This window comes from Mobula birostris, chromosome 2 (genome assembly GCF_030028105.1).
Source record: "Mobula birostris isolate sMobBir1 chromosome 2, sMobBir1.hap1, whole genome shotgun sequence".
NCBI classification, from domain to species: Eukaryota; Metazoa; Chordata; class Chondrichthyes; order Myliobatiformes; family Myliobatidae; genus Mobula; species Mobula birostris.
In genome coordinates, this window is record NC_092371.1 from 81,177,348 (window position 1) to 81,192,072 (window position 14,725).

At 45.9% G+C, this 14,725-nt stretch overlaps 1 protein-coding gene across 1 annotated transcript in view; it reads right to left on the reverse strand.

The window, feature by feature from the left end:
- Positions 1-597, reverse strand: part of LOC140208582 (neurensin-1-like) — a 40,819-nt gene extending 40,222 nt beyond the window's left edge. The window contains exon 1 of the mRNA XM_072277345.1: positions 400-597. The gene's annotated coding sequence lies outside the window, so the exon portion shown is untranslated. The remainder of the gene's footprint in view (positions 1-399) is intronic.
- Between the last annotated feature and the right edge of the window lie 14,128 nt (positions 598-14,725).

The window sequence follows — 14,725 nt, forward strand, 5'->3', positions numbered from 1 at the left end:
ATTCAAGGACAGTGTGGGATAAACTGAAGAACGCTGAAGAATATTGCTCCATTAAATTTAACAAAAGATAGACAAAATTCAAAGGACTTGATCAGAAAGCTGATAGATAATGTAATTGCAGAGCGGAGATAACAATAAGAATGAAAGAAACATACTCTGACCTTAACCCTAAGGGATTTTTAACTGTTTGCAAACGGAATGATTGCCACAAGTGCAGCCTTGAATCTGGGGAAATTGCTGCGGTCTGCACCAGTGATAATGCCTCCACAGTCTGTGGTGTGAGGGTACACACAGCCAAGCTCGGCAGTGGGCTTCACTGGCAGACGGGGAGAATGAATGTGAACAAAAAGCGGGTCGAGGGTGGGCGGGGGGAAGGTTCATTCCCCTGAATGGTTTTACCTGTTGCTTTAAAGCAGCAATTCCATCCAGAAGTTGTCAGAGCCCGACGAGATTGTTCCCCGCTCTGAGGTCAGGGTGTTGCTGGTTCCTGGTTTCCAGCGGTTCTTCCTGCCCGCCAGTTTCACACTGACGACTCCCGTCCAGAACCGTCCATCCTCTCCCTCGCACACACACACACACTGAGCAACTCAGCTCCGCTTCAACCTTGAGAACTGTGCCGGCAGACAGGAAGCTCCAGAAATAACTAGATTATGCAGTTCCTGTTGGTTATTCATCCCTCAGATGCTTTGCCCTACACACATAGTACTAGGCATGTGTTTTCAAAATATGTATAAAAAGGTTATTTTGCAGATCGCTGTCCACACCTTTCAGGCGTTCGCTGACCCTTCACCCGAATCCGGATCGGATCCCGGTGTTTGCTAGTAAAACAGACGGGCTAAGCGGGAAAGTTAGCAAAAGCAAATACACCTCCGAACTAAAAACTTTTCAAATGTGCAAATGTTATATAATGTAAAGTGGCAGAATCAGAATCTGTATCATAATCCGAATCGGAATCGGAAACGGAATCAGGTTTAACATCACTGACCTATGTCGTGAAATTTGTTGTTATGGGGCAACAGTACATGGCAATACAAAACAAATTTTTAACATAGAACATAGAATAGTACAGCACAGTACAGGCCCTTCGGCCCACAATATTGTGCCGACCCTCAAACCCTGCCTCCCATATAAGCCCCCACCTTAAATTCCTCCATATACCTGTCTAGTCGTCTCCTAAACTTCACCAGGGTATCTGCCTCCACCACTGACTCAGGCAGTGCATTCCACACACCAACCACTCTCTGAGTAAAAAACCTTCCTCTAATATCCCCCTTGAACTTCAAACCCCTTACCTTAAAGCCATGTCCTCTTGTACTGAGCAGTGGTGCCCTGGGGAAGAGGTGCTGGCTATCCACTCTATCTATTCCTCTTATTATCTTGTACACCTCTATCATGTCTTCTCTCATCCTCCTTCTCTCCAAAGAGTAAAGCCCTATCTCCCTTAATCTCTGATCATAATGCATACTCTCTAAACTAGGTAGCATCCTGGTAAATCTCCTCTCTACTCTTTCCAATGCTTCCACATCCTCCCTATAATGAGGTAACCAGAACTGGACACAGTACTCCAAGTGTGGCCTAACCAGAGTTTTATAGAGCTGCATCATTACATCGCGACTATTAAACTCCAACCCTCGACTTATGAAAGCTAACACCCCATAAGCTTGCTTATCTATCCTATCTACCTGTGAGGCAACTTTCAGGGATCTGTGGACATGTACCCCCAGATCCCTCTGCTCCTCCACACTACCAAGTATCCTGCCATTTACTTCGTACTCTGCCTTGGAGTTTGTCCTTCCAAAGTGTACCGCCTCACACTTCTCCGGGTTGAACTCCATCTGCCACTTCTCAGCCTATTTCTGCATCCTATCAATGTCTCTCTGCAATCTTCGACAATCCCCTACACTATCTACAACACCACCAACCTTTGTGTCACCTGCAAACTTACCAACCCACCCTTTTACCCCAACATCCAGGTCATTAATAAAAATAACGAAAAGTAGAGGTCCCAGAACCGATCCTTGTGGGACACCACTAACCACAACCCTCCAATCTGAATGTACTCCCTCCACCATGACCCTCTGCTTTCTGCAGGCCAGCCAATTCTGAATCCACCTGGCCAAACTTCCCTGGATCCCATGTCTTCTAACTTTCTGAATAAGCCTACCGTGTGGAACCTTGTCAAATGCCTTACTAAAATCCATGTATATCACATCCACTGCACTACCCTCATCTATATGCCTGGTCACCTCCTCAAAGAACTCTATCAGGCTTGTTAGACACGATCTGCCCTTCACAAAGCCATGTTGGCTGTCCCTGATCAGACCATGATTCTCTAAATGGCCATAGATCCTATCTCTAAGAATCTTGTCCAACAGCTTTCCCACCACAGAAGTAAGGCTCGCTGGTCTATAATTACCCAAACTATCCCTACTACCTTTTTTGAACAAGGGGACAACATTCGCCTCCCTCCAATCCTCCAGTACCATTCCTGTGGATAACAAGGACATAAAGATCCTAGCCAGAGGCTCAGCAATCTCTTCCCTCACCTTGTGGAGCAGCCTGGGGAATATTCCATCAGGCCCTGGGGACTTATCCGTTCTAATGTATTTTAACAACTCCAACACCTCCTCTCCCTTAATATCAACATGCTCCAGAACATCAATCTCACTCATATTGTCCTCACCATCATCAAGTTCCCTCTCATTGGTGAATACTGAAGAGAAGTATTCATTGACGACCTCGCTCACTTCCACAGCCTGCAGGCACATCTTCCCAGCTTTATCTCTAATTGGTCCTACCTTCACTCCTGTCATCCTTTTTTTCTTCACATAATTGAAGAATGCCTTGGGGTTTTCCTTTACTCTACTTGCCAAGGCCTTCTCATGCTCCATTCTTGCTCTCCTCAGCCTCTTCTTTAGCTCCTTTCTTGCTACCCTATATTCCTCAATAGGCCCATCTGATCCTTGCTTCCTAAACCTCATGTATGCTGCCTTCTTCCACCTGACTAGATTTTCCACCTCACTTGTCACGCATGGTTCCTTCACCCTACCATTCTTTATCTTCCTCACCGGGACAAATTTATCCCTAACATCCTGCAAGAGATCCCTAAACATTGACCACATGTCCATAGTACATTTTCCTGCAAAAACACCATCCCAATTCACACCCACAAGTTCTAGCCTTATAGCCTCATAATTTGCCCTTCCTCAATTAAAAATTTTCCTGTCCTCTCTGATCCTATCCTTTTCCATGATAATGCTAAAGGCCGGGGAGCAGTGGTCACTGTCCCCTAGATGCCCACCCACTGAGAGATCTGTGACCCAACCTGGTTTGATACCTAATACTAGATCTATTATGGCTTTCCCCCTAGTCGGCCTGTCAACATGCTGTGACAGGAATCTGTCCCGGACACACTTAACAAACTCTGCCGCGTCTAAACCATTGGAACTAATTAGGTGCCAATCAATATTAGGGAAGTTAAAGTCACCCATGATAACAGCCCTGTTATTTTTGCACCTTTCCAAAATCTGCCTCCTAATCTGCTCCTTGGTATCTCTGCTGCTACCAGGGGGCCTATAGAATACTCCCAATAGAGTAACTGCTCCCTTCCTGTTCCTGACTTCCACCCATACTGACTCAAAAGAAGATCCTGCTACATTACCCACCCTTATTGTAGCTGTAATAGTATCGCTGACCAGTAATGCCACCCCTCCTCCACTTCCCACCCCCCCCCCCATCACTTTTAAAGCACTGAAATCCAGGAATATTGAGAATCCATTCCTGCCCTGGTGCTAGCCAAGTCTCTGTAATGGCTACTACATCACAATTCCATGTACGTATCCAAGCTCTCAGTTCATCACCTTTGTTCCTGATGCTTCTTGCATTGAAGTATACACACTTAAACCGTTCTACCTTACTACCTTTACACCCTTTATTCTGCTTCTCTTTCCTCAAAGCCTCTTCATATGTTAGATCTGGCTTTACTCCATGCACTTCTTCCACTGCTATATCGCTCCAGGTCCCATCCCCCTTGCAAATTAATTTAAACCTTCCCAAACCATGCTAGCAAACCTACCTGCAAGGATATTGCTCCCCCTCGAGTTCAGGTGCAACCCATCCAATCTGTACAGGTCCCACCTTCCCCAGAAGAGATCCCAATGATCCAAAAATCTAAAACCCTGCCCCCTGCACCAACTCCTCAGCCACACATTCAACTGCCATCTCCTCCAATTCTTACCATCACTATCACATAGCACTGGCAGCGATCCTGAGAGCGCCACCCTTGAGGTCCTGTTCTTCAGCCTTCTGCCTAGTTCCCGAAACTCACACTTCAGGACTTCATCCCTCTTCCTGCCTATGTCGTTGGTCCCAACATGTATCACGACTTCTGGTTGCTTTCCCTCTCGTACCAGGATGTCATGCACCCGGTCAGAGACATCCCGGACCCTAGCACCCGGGAGGCAACAAACCATGCGGGTGTCCTTCCACAATATCTCCTGTCTGCTCCCCTGACTATAGAGTCCCCAATGACAAATGCTCTCCTCTTCTCTGTCCCACCCTTCTGCACCACAGGGTCAGACTCAGTGCCGGAGGCCCTGCCACCGTGGCTCACCCCTGGTCGGTCGTCCCCACCAACAGTATCCAGGACGGTAAACTTATTATTCAGGGGAATGGCTACAAGGGTGCTCTGCACTACCTGTCTGCTCACCTTCGCTTTCCCCCCTCTGACTGCCACCCAACGACCTGCTTCCAGCAGCCTAGGTGTGACTACCTCCCTGTAGCTCTCATCTATTGTACAATTGTAAATTATGGAAAGAAATATATGTACAGAGAGAGCATACAGTATATGATGTTAAATTAAATAAGTAACACAAAAAGAGAAAAAAGTACTGAGGTAGTGTTCATGGGCTCAACGTCCATTCAGAAATCTGACATCTGAGGGCAAGTAGCTGATTATATATGACATATTTACTCACCTTTATAATTTATAATATTTTTTATATTTAGTTTATCATTTAGTCAATCTTAAGTAAGCATTAATTTATTGTGCAATCATTAAGCGTTAGAGCACTGATTGGAATTTGCAGGCAATTTGCACACAGTAAGGTCCCTGTAAATGTAGCCCACCCACGACCAGATAGCTGGTCAATAATCAGATATCAAACCTCTTTCCTCTTTCTTCTTTCCTATTAGAGAGAGACCAACCATCACCATATCCCATTACAAACCTTCCCATTACATAAGGACCAACCATCATCATACCCCATTATGTGCCTTTCCCATTACAAAGGGACCAGACATCACCATATCCTATTACACATTTTTCCGATTACAGAGACAACTATCCCCATATTCCATTGCAAACCTTTCCCATTAGAGACCAATCATCACCATATTCCATTATAAACCTTTCCCATTATATAGGGACCAACCATCGCCATATCCCATTACACACCTTTCCTATTACAGACAGACCAACAATCATCATATCCCATTTCACACCTTTCCCATTACAGTGGGACCAAGCATCACCATATCCCATTACAAACCTTTCCCATTAGAGACCAATCATCACCATATCCTATTACAAACCTTTCCCATTAGACAGCGGCCAGCCATCGCCATATCCCATTTCACCCCTTTCCCATTACAGTAGAACCAAGCACCTCCATATCCCATTACAGACCACACCTTTCCCATTTCTCACAAATACCGTTTGTTGCTGTGACCATGACTAATTTTAAATCCATGATCAATAGTTTCTTGTTAGCCAAGAGGTGTATGGAACAGATGACTGTATGGTAACACATTGTCTCTTCGTACATGATCAATTTAGTCAACTGCATATACTAGCAACAACAACAACAACTTCCATTTATACAGCACCTTTAATTTATCAGCTCTAAACTTGTGACCACATAAAATCAATTTCAAGTTACACAAGACAATGTTAGACAGATGGTAAAAGTTTAGTCAAAAATTGTTTTAAGGAGTCTCTTAAAACAGCTGAATGCAATAGAGAAGTTTCTTTCCATATTTCCTTATGAAATAGGAGGCCATTCAACCCATTGAGTTAATGCTAGCTCCTTGCTACCTTTTCTCTTTCTCTGTAATTCCTTCCCATTACCCCGTCCCAGCCAATTCCACTGCTCACCACACACCAGGTACAATTCCAATTGACCTGCTACGTGGCTTTGGACTGTGGGAGGAAACTAGAGAACCGAGAAGAAACCCATGCAGTCACAGGGAGAACGTGCAAACTCCATGGATGTCAGGACTGATCAAAGCTACCAGCCACAGAAAGAATATTTCAAGAATTAAGGCAAACCCATTTGGCTGCACCGATGCCAAAGTGGAACAACTAAATTACCTTTGTATGACAACTCCCTTCTATCCTTCTCCCCCCACCTTTTGTTTTCCCTCATAACCTGGCCCCATCACCCCCCTTTCTCCTCCCCTGCTATTTCATCTGCCCATCACCCAAATGTTCCTCCCTCCATTTCATCTCCTCATTTCCCTTCCTTTACTCCATGATCCACTGTCCACTCCCACCAGATTCCATCTTCTTCAGCCCTTTGTCACTTCCACATATCACCTCTCAGCTTCTTACATCATTCCCAATTTCCCCCACTCTCACCTGCCTATTAACCCTTTCTTCCTCACTAGAGCCTTCCTCTCCTCCCTCCACCATACTTTTTTGGCTATCTCTCCATTTAATTTATATATATATTTTTCTTGCCCCTAATGGGTGGTGTGTATGCGTATTTTTCCCTCAATCTTGCGTCTTCTACCAGACAGCTGGGAGCTTGCTGGTTTGGTGCAGTATACTTGTTGTTCCCAGTAGTGTGCTCTTCTGGACCAAGATCTTAGATATTGTTCCCGGGATTTGTTGGAGCCAGTCTCCCAGCCCAGGTGTCACAGCCCTAAGTGCCGGGATTACCACCGGGATTACTCTGCTTTTAACCTTCCACATCCTTTCTATCTGCTCTTTCAAGCCCTGGTATCTCTCCAGCTTCTACTTCTCATATTCTTTCTTCCTGGTGTTACTGTCATTCCGGATTGCCACATCTATTACTGTTGCCTTCTTCTGTTCCTTGTCCAGAATTACTACGTCTGGTTGGTTGGGCAGTACCTGCTCATCAGTCTGCACTTGGAAGTTCCATAGGATCTTAGCTCTGGAATTCTCTGTCGCTACCTAATTCGGTGCTTCCCATTTGGACTTGGGAGTGTCCAATCCATACTCCGTGCAGATGTTCCTGTACACAGTTCCTGCTACTTGGTTGTGCTGCTCAGCGTATTCTGTCCCTGACTGCATCTTGCACCTTGCTACTATGTGCTGGATGGTTTGAACAGGCTGCTTGCACAGTCTGCATCCTGGGTCTTGACTGGTGTGATGGACCTCTGCTTCTACTGCCCTTGTGTTCAGTGTCTGTTCTTGTGCAGCCATGAGCAGTGCCTTTGTGCTGCCCCTCAGCCCTGCCATTTCCGGCCACTGGTAGGACTTACATATATTCATGGGTTGGTTCATTGACCATTCAGAAATCTAGTGGTGGAGGGGAAGAAGCTGTTCCTAAGATGTTCAGTGGGTGTCTGCAATAAATTTGGAGATGTTTAGGAAGCCAGGAATGGAAAGGGCAGATCATTCAGAAGACTGTAGCATTCGACAGAAGTACAAACAGAGGAAATGGAATTTGGCTGTAAGGTAACTGTGGAAATGAGACAAGAATCTTAAAACACTTCACTGAGAGTCTGTGGTGGTGGGAATGAGAGTGAGGGTATGTTCAGTGCAATCAGGTTGGATAGTACAACGTTGTTTTCCAATTAAACCAACGGTCAAACCACACTTGGAGTATTGTGAGCAATTCAGGTCTCCTGCTCTCAGAAAGGATGTGCTGTCATTAGAGATTGTCCAGACGAGATTCATGAGAATGATCCCAGGAGTGAAAGGGGTAATGCATGAGGAGAGTGTTTGATGGCTCTGGGCCTGTACTCAGAGAAGAATGGGGCGGGGGGGGGGGATCTCATTGAAAGCTATCGAATATAGAAAGGGCTCAAAGGGCTCAACAGAGTGGATGTGGAGAGGATGTTTCCTACAGTGGAGGAGTCTAGGACCAGAATACAAGGACATCCTTTAGAACAGAGATGAGGAGGAATTTCTTTAGCCAATGAGTGGTGAAACTTACCCCTGACATCTCCTCTGTACCTACTTCCAAGCACCATAAAATTGTGCCCTCTCATGCTAGCCATTTCAGCCCTGGGAAGAAGTCTCTGACTATCTACACGATCAATGCCTCTCATCATCTTATACACCTCTATCAGGTCACTTCTCATCCTCCGTCGCTCCAAGGAGAAAAGGCTGAGTTCACTCAACCTATTCTCATAAGGCACACTCCCCAATCCAGGCAACATCCTTGCAAATCTCCTCTGCACCCTTTCTATGGTTTCCCAACCTTCCTATAGTGAGGCAACCAGAACTGAGCGGGGGTCTGACCAGGGTCCTATATAGCTGCAACATTACCTCTCAGCTCTTAAACCCAATCTTACAATTGATGAAGGCCAATGCACCGTATGCCTTCTTAACCACAGAGTCAACCTGTGCAGCAGCTTTGAGTGTCCTATGTACTCGGACCCCAAGATCCCTCTGATTCTTCACACTGCCAAGAGTCTTACCATTAATACTATATTCTACCATCGTATTTGACCTACCAAAATGAACCACCTCACACTTATCTGGGTTGAACTCCATCTGCCACTTCTCAGCCCAGTTTTGCATCCTATCAATGTCCCGCTGTAACCTCTGACAGCCCTCCACACTATCCACAACACCCCCAACCTTTGTGTCATCAGCAAATTTACTAACCCATCCCTCCACTTCCTCATCCAGATCATTTATAAAAATCACGAAGAGTAAGGGTCCCAGAACAGATCCCTGAGGCACACCACTAGTCACCGTCCTCCATGCAGAATATGACCCATCTACAACCACTCTTTGCCTTCTGTGGGCAAGCCAGTTCTGGATCCACAAAGCACTATCTCCTTGGATCCAAAGCCTCCATACTTTCTCAATAAGCCTTGCATGGGATGCCTTATCAAATCCCTTGCTGAAATCCATATACACTACATCTACTGCTCTACTTTCATCAAGGTGTTTAGTCACATCCTCAAAAAATTCAATCAGGCTCGTAAGGCACGACCTGCCTTTGACAAAGCCATGCTGACTATTCCTAGTCATATTATACCTCTCTAAATGTTCATAAATCCTGCCTCTCAGTATCTTCTCCATCAACTTACCAACCACTGAAATAAGTCTCACTGGTCTATAATTTCCTGGGCTATCTCTACTCCCTTTCTTGAATAAGGGAACAATATCTGCAACCCTCCAGAACCTCTCCCGTCCCCATTGATGATGCAAAGATCATCTCCAGAGGCTCAGCAATCTCCTCCCTCACCTCCCACAGTAGCCTGGGGTACATCTCATCCGGTCCCGGTGACTTATTTAACTTGATGCTTTCCAAAAGCTCCAGCACATCCTTTTTCTTAATATCTACATGCTCAAGCTTTTCAGTCCACTGTAAGTCATCCCTACAATCGCCAAGATCCTTTTCCGTGGTGAATACTGAAGCAAAGTACCCTCCTCTGGTTCCATACTCACTTTTCCACTGTCACACTTGATTGGTCCTATTCTCTCACGTCTTATCCTCTTGCTCTTCACATACTTGTAGAATGCCTTGGGGTTTTCCTTAATTGTTTTCTGCCAAGGCCTTCTCATGGCCCCCTCTGGCTCTCCTAATTTCATTTTCCTGCCAGCTTTATAATCTTCTAGATCTCTATCATTATCTAGTTTTTTGAACCTTTCGTAAGCTCTTTGTTTCTTCTTGACTAGAGTTACAACAGCCTTTTTATACCATGGTGCCTGTACATTTCCATCCTTTCCCTGTCTCATTGGAACATACCTATGCAGAACTCCTCGCAAATATCCCCTGAACAGTTGCCACATTTCTTCTGTACTTTTCCCTGAGAACACCTGTTTCCAATTTATGCTTCCAAGTTCCTGCCTGATGGCTTCATCTTTCCCCTTACTCCAATTAAAGGCTTTTCTAATTCATCTGTTCCTACCCCTCTCCAATGCTATGGTAAAGGAGATAGAATTGTGATCACTATCTCCAAAATGCTCTCCCACTGAGAGATCTGACACCTGACCAGGTTCATTTCCTAATACCAGATCAAGTACAGCCTCTCTTCTTGTAGGCTTATCTACATACTGTGTCAAGAAACCTTTCTGAACACACCTAACAAACTCTACCCCATCTAAACCCTTCACTCTCGGGAGATGAAAATTGATATTTGAGAAATTAAAATCTCCCACCACAACAACCCTGTTACAACAACCCTGTTATTATTACACCTTTCCAGAATCTGTCTCCCTATCTGTTCCTCAATGTCCCTGTTACTATTGGGTGGTCTATAAAAAACACCCAGTAGTGTTATTGACCCCTTCCTGTTTCTAACTTCCACCCACAGAGACTCCGTAGACAACCCTCCATGACTTCCTCCTTTTCTGCAGCCGTAACACTATCTCTGATCAACAGTGCCACGCCCCCACCTCTTTTGCCTCCCTCCCTGTCCTTTCTGAAACATTTAAAGCCTGGCATTCGAAGTAACCATTTCTGCCCCTGAGCCATCCAAGTCTCTGTAATGGCCACAACATCATAGCTCCAAGTACTGATCCACGATCTAAGCTCATCTGCTTTGTTCATAATACTCCTTGCATTAAAATAGACACATCTCAAACCATCGGTCTGAATCTGTCCCTTCTCTATCACCTGCCTATCCTCCCTCTCCTACTGTCTCCAAGCTTTCTCTATTTGTGAGCCAACTACCTCTTCCTCTGTCTCTTCAGTTCGGTTCCCATCCCCCAGCAATTCTAGTTTAAACTCTCCCCAATAGCATTTGAAAACCTCCCCACCAGGATATTGGTCCCCTTGGGATTCAAGTGCAACCCGTCCTTTTTGTACAGGTCATGCCTGCCCCAAAAGAGGTCCCAATGACCCAGAAATCTGAATCCCTGCCCTCTGCTCCAATCCCTCAGCCATGTATTTATCCTCCACCTCATTCTGTTCCTATGCTCACTGTCATGTGGCATGGGCAGTAATCCTGAGATTACTACCTTTAAGGTCCTGCTTCTCAGCTTCCTTCCTAACTCCCTGTAGTCTGTTTTCAGGACCTCCTCCCTTTTCCTACCTATGTCGTTGATACCAATATGCACCATGACCTCTGGCTGTTCCCCTGGATGCGATCAGAAACATCCTGGACCCTGGCACCTGGGAGGCAAGCTTCCATCCTTTCTTTCCTGCGTCCACAGAATTGCCTGTCTGACCTCCAAACTATAGAGTCCCCTATCACTGCTGCCATCCTCTTCCTTTCCCTACCCTTCTTTCCCTAGACAATCCCTCCATGACTTCCTCCTTTTCTGCAGCCGTGACACTATCTCTGATCAACAGTGCCATGCCCCCACCTCTTTTGCCTCGCTCCCTGTCCTTTCTGAAACATCTAAAGCCTGGCACTCGAAGTAACCATTCCTGCCCCTGAGCTATCCAAGTCTCTCCTAGTGTACACTCTCAAGTGTACCACGGAGAGAATACTGACCAGTTGTATCATAGCCTGGTACGGAGCATCCAATGCACAGGACTGCAAGAGGCTGCAGAGAGCTGCAACCAACTCCATCATGGTCACAACTCTCCCTACCGCGGAGGATATCTCCAAGAAGCCGCACCTCATGGTCACAATTCTCCCTACCATCAAGGATATCTCCAAGAAGCTGCACCTCAAGAAGGGAGCAAACATCACGAAGGACTCTGGCCATCTGGAATATGTCCTTGTCCAGTTACTACGGTTGGCGAGGTAGAGCCACACTCAAGAATTCAGAAAAAACTTTGTTCCCTGCAACATCAGCTTCCTCAACACTCCATGAACAAACTCAATGTTACTTTTTGTAACTTCAGGTAATTTTATGCCTCTGCATCAACTTCTGCCACAGGGTAACAAAGTTCACATCAGCGAAGTCAGTGATAAAGAATCTCATTCTGATTAGAAACTAGTAAAAGTTTGCATACAGAATAGGGTACTGTCCATGTTCTGTGAATGATGCTAGAATACAATATGGGGTACTGTCGATGGTCTGTGTTCATGTTGGTATACAGTACACAGTTCTGTCGGTGGTCTGTGTTCGTGCTGGTATACAGTACACAGTTCTGTCGGTGGTCTGTGTTCGTGCTGGTATACAGTACACAGTTCTGTCGGTGGTCTGCGTTCGTGCTGGTATACAGTACACAGTTCTGTCGGTGGTCTGCGTTCGTGCTGGTATACAGTACACAGTTCTGTCGGTGGTCTGCGTTCGTGCTGGTATACAGTACACAGTTCTGTCGGTGGTCTGCGTTCGTGCTGGTATACAGTACACAGTTCTGTCGGTGGTCTGCGTTCGTGCTGGTATACAGTACACAGTTCTGTCGGTGGTCTGCGTTCGTGCTGGTATACAGTACACAGTTCTGTCGGTGGTCTGCGTTCGTGCTGGTATACAGTACACAGTTCTGTCGGTGGTCTGCGTTCGTGCTGGTATACAGTACACAGTTCTGTCGGTGGTCTGCGTTCGTGCTGGTATACAGTACACAGTTCTGTCGGTGGTCTGCGTTCGTGCTGGTATACAGTACACAGTTCTGTCGGTGGTCTGCGTTCGTGCTGGTATACAGTACACAGTTCTGTCGCTGGTCTGCGTTCGTGCTGGTATACAGTACACAGTTCTGTCGGTGGTCTACGTTCGTGCTGGTATACAGTACACAGTTCTGTCGGTGGTCTGCGTTCGTGCTGGTATACAGTACACAGTTCTGTCGGTGGTCTGCGTTCGTGCTGGTATACAGTACACAGTTCTGTCGGTGGTCTGCGTTCGTGCTGGCATGCAGTACACAGTCCCGTCGGTGGTCTGCGTTCGTGCTGGCATGCAGTACACAGTCCCGTCGGTGGTCTGCGTTCGTGCTGGCATGCAGTACACAGTCCTGTCGGTGGTCTGCGTTCGTGCTGGTATACAGTACACAGTTCTGTCGGTGGTCTGTGTTCGTGTTGGTATACATGCTGTTTCATGTTTTTACTGTCGCTCATTCTTTGGAGTTCTCTTCTGTTTTCATGGATGTATGTGAAGAGCAAGAACTTCAGATTGTATATTGTATACGTTCTTTGATAGTAAATGGAACTATTGAAGAACAAATAAACTTAATAGAATTGATGAAAAACTGTACACAATAAGTTGAGCAAACAACCAACCAATGTGCAAATGACAGCAAAAGAAAAAAAGCAAAATAATAATTATAAATAAATAAGCAGTAAATGTCAAGAACATGAGATGATGAGTCTTTGAAAGTGAGTCAATAGTCTCACTGCTGGGATAAGTGAAGTTATCCCCTCTGGTTCAAGAGCCTGATGGCTGAGGAGTAATAGCTGTACCAATGATCTTTACAAACGATTTAGATTATGAGAACACTCAGTCCTCGTTTATTGTCATTTAGAAATGCATACATGCATTAAGAAATGATACAATGTTTCTCCAGAGTGATAACACAGAAACCAGGACAAACCAAAGACTAACACTGACAGAACCACATAATTATAACATATAGTTACAGCAGTGCAAAACAATACCATAATTTGATGAAGAATAAACCATGGACATGGTTAAAAAAAAGTCTCGAAGTCCCTGAGTCGATCGACTCCCGAGTCCCCACTAGCAGGCGGCAAAAGGGAGAAACTCCCTGCCATAAACCTCCAGGCACCGTCAACTTGCCGATGCCTTGGAAGCAGCCGACCACAGCCGACATTGAGTCCTTCCGTCCGATATCTTCGAGCCTCCGACCAGCCCCTCTGATACAGCCTCCCGAGCGCCATCCTCTGCTGAGCGCCTTTGACCTAGCCCCGGCTGCTGAAACACTCAAAGCCGAGGATTCGAGGTCTTCTGCTCCGGAGATTCTGGTTACCACACAGTAGCGGCAGCAGCAAAGTGGGCATTTCTGAAGTTTCTCCAGATGTTCCTCTGTACTCTCATGTCCGCTTCCATCAAATGAGAATTGTGCATGGTCCCCTACTTGACAGATTACAGATACCATTCACTGGAGGGGCCGCGTGCGCAGCTGTTGTGCCGCCATCTTCTCCTCCCTCCTTTTGAGAGTTATCTGGAAGAGCAGATGCACTAACACTGCGCAGTGGAGGAGCCAATGTGAACAGCATCAGTAAACCAACACCAACTCTGCTGGATTGATCATGTCATTCAAATGCCTAACAGATCCTGTGCTGCCAGTTAAAAGAATTTCAGCGAGCCCCTGGAGGGCAAAGGAAACACTTCAAAGATAACATCAAAATCCGCCTGAAGAAATTCAACATTACACCTAAAAGCTGGGAAGACATTGCACTGGATAGATACACCTGGAGGAAATCTAGTCGAGAGGGAGCTGTACTACATGAGAACAACTTCCGCTGTGCCACAGAGAACAAGCGGCGGCTGTGAAAGGAGAGACTGAACAGCCCAAAGACCCAACCACTGACCACAGCCACCACTTACTCGTACCCACACTGCACCAGAATATGTGGATCCTGAATTGGTCTCTACAGACACCTAAGGACCCACCAATAGACAACCCCTTAAGAGAACATCATAAAGGGCAATCATATGATCAGAGATTAA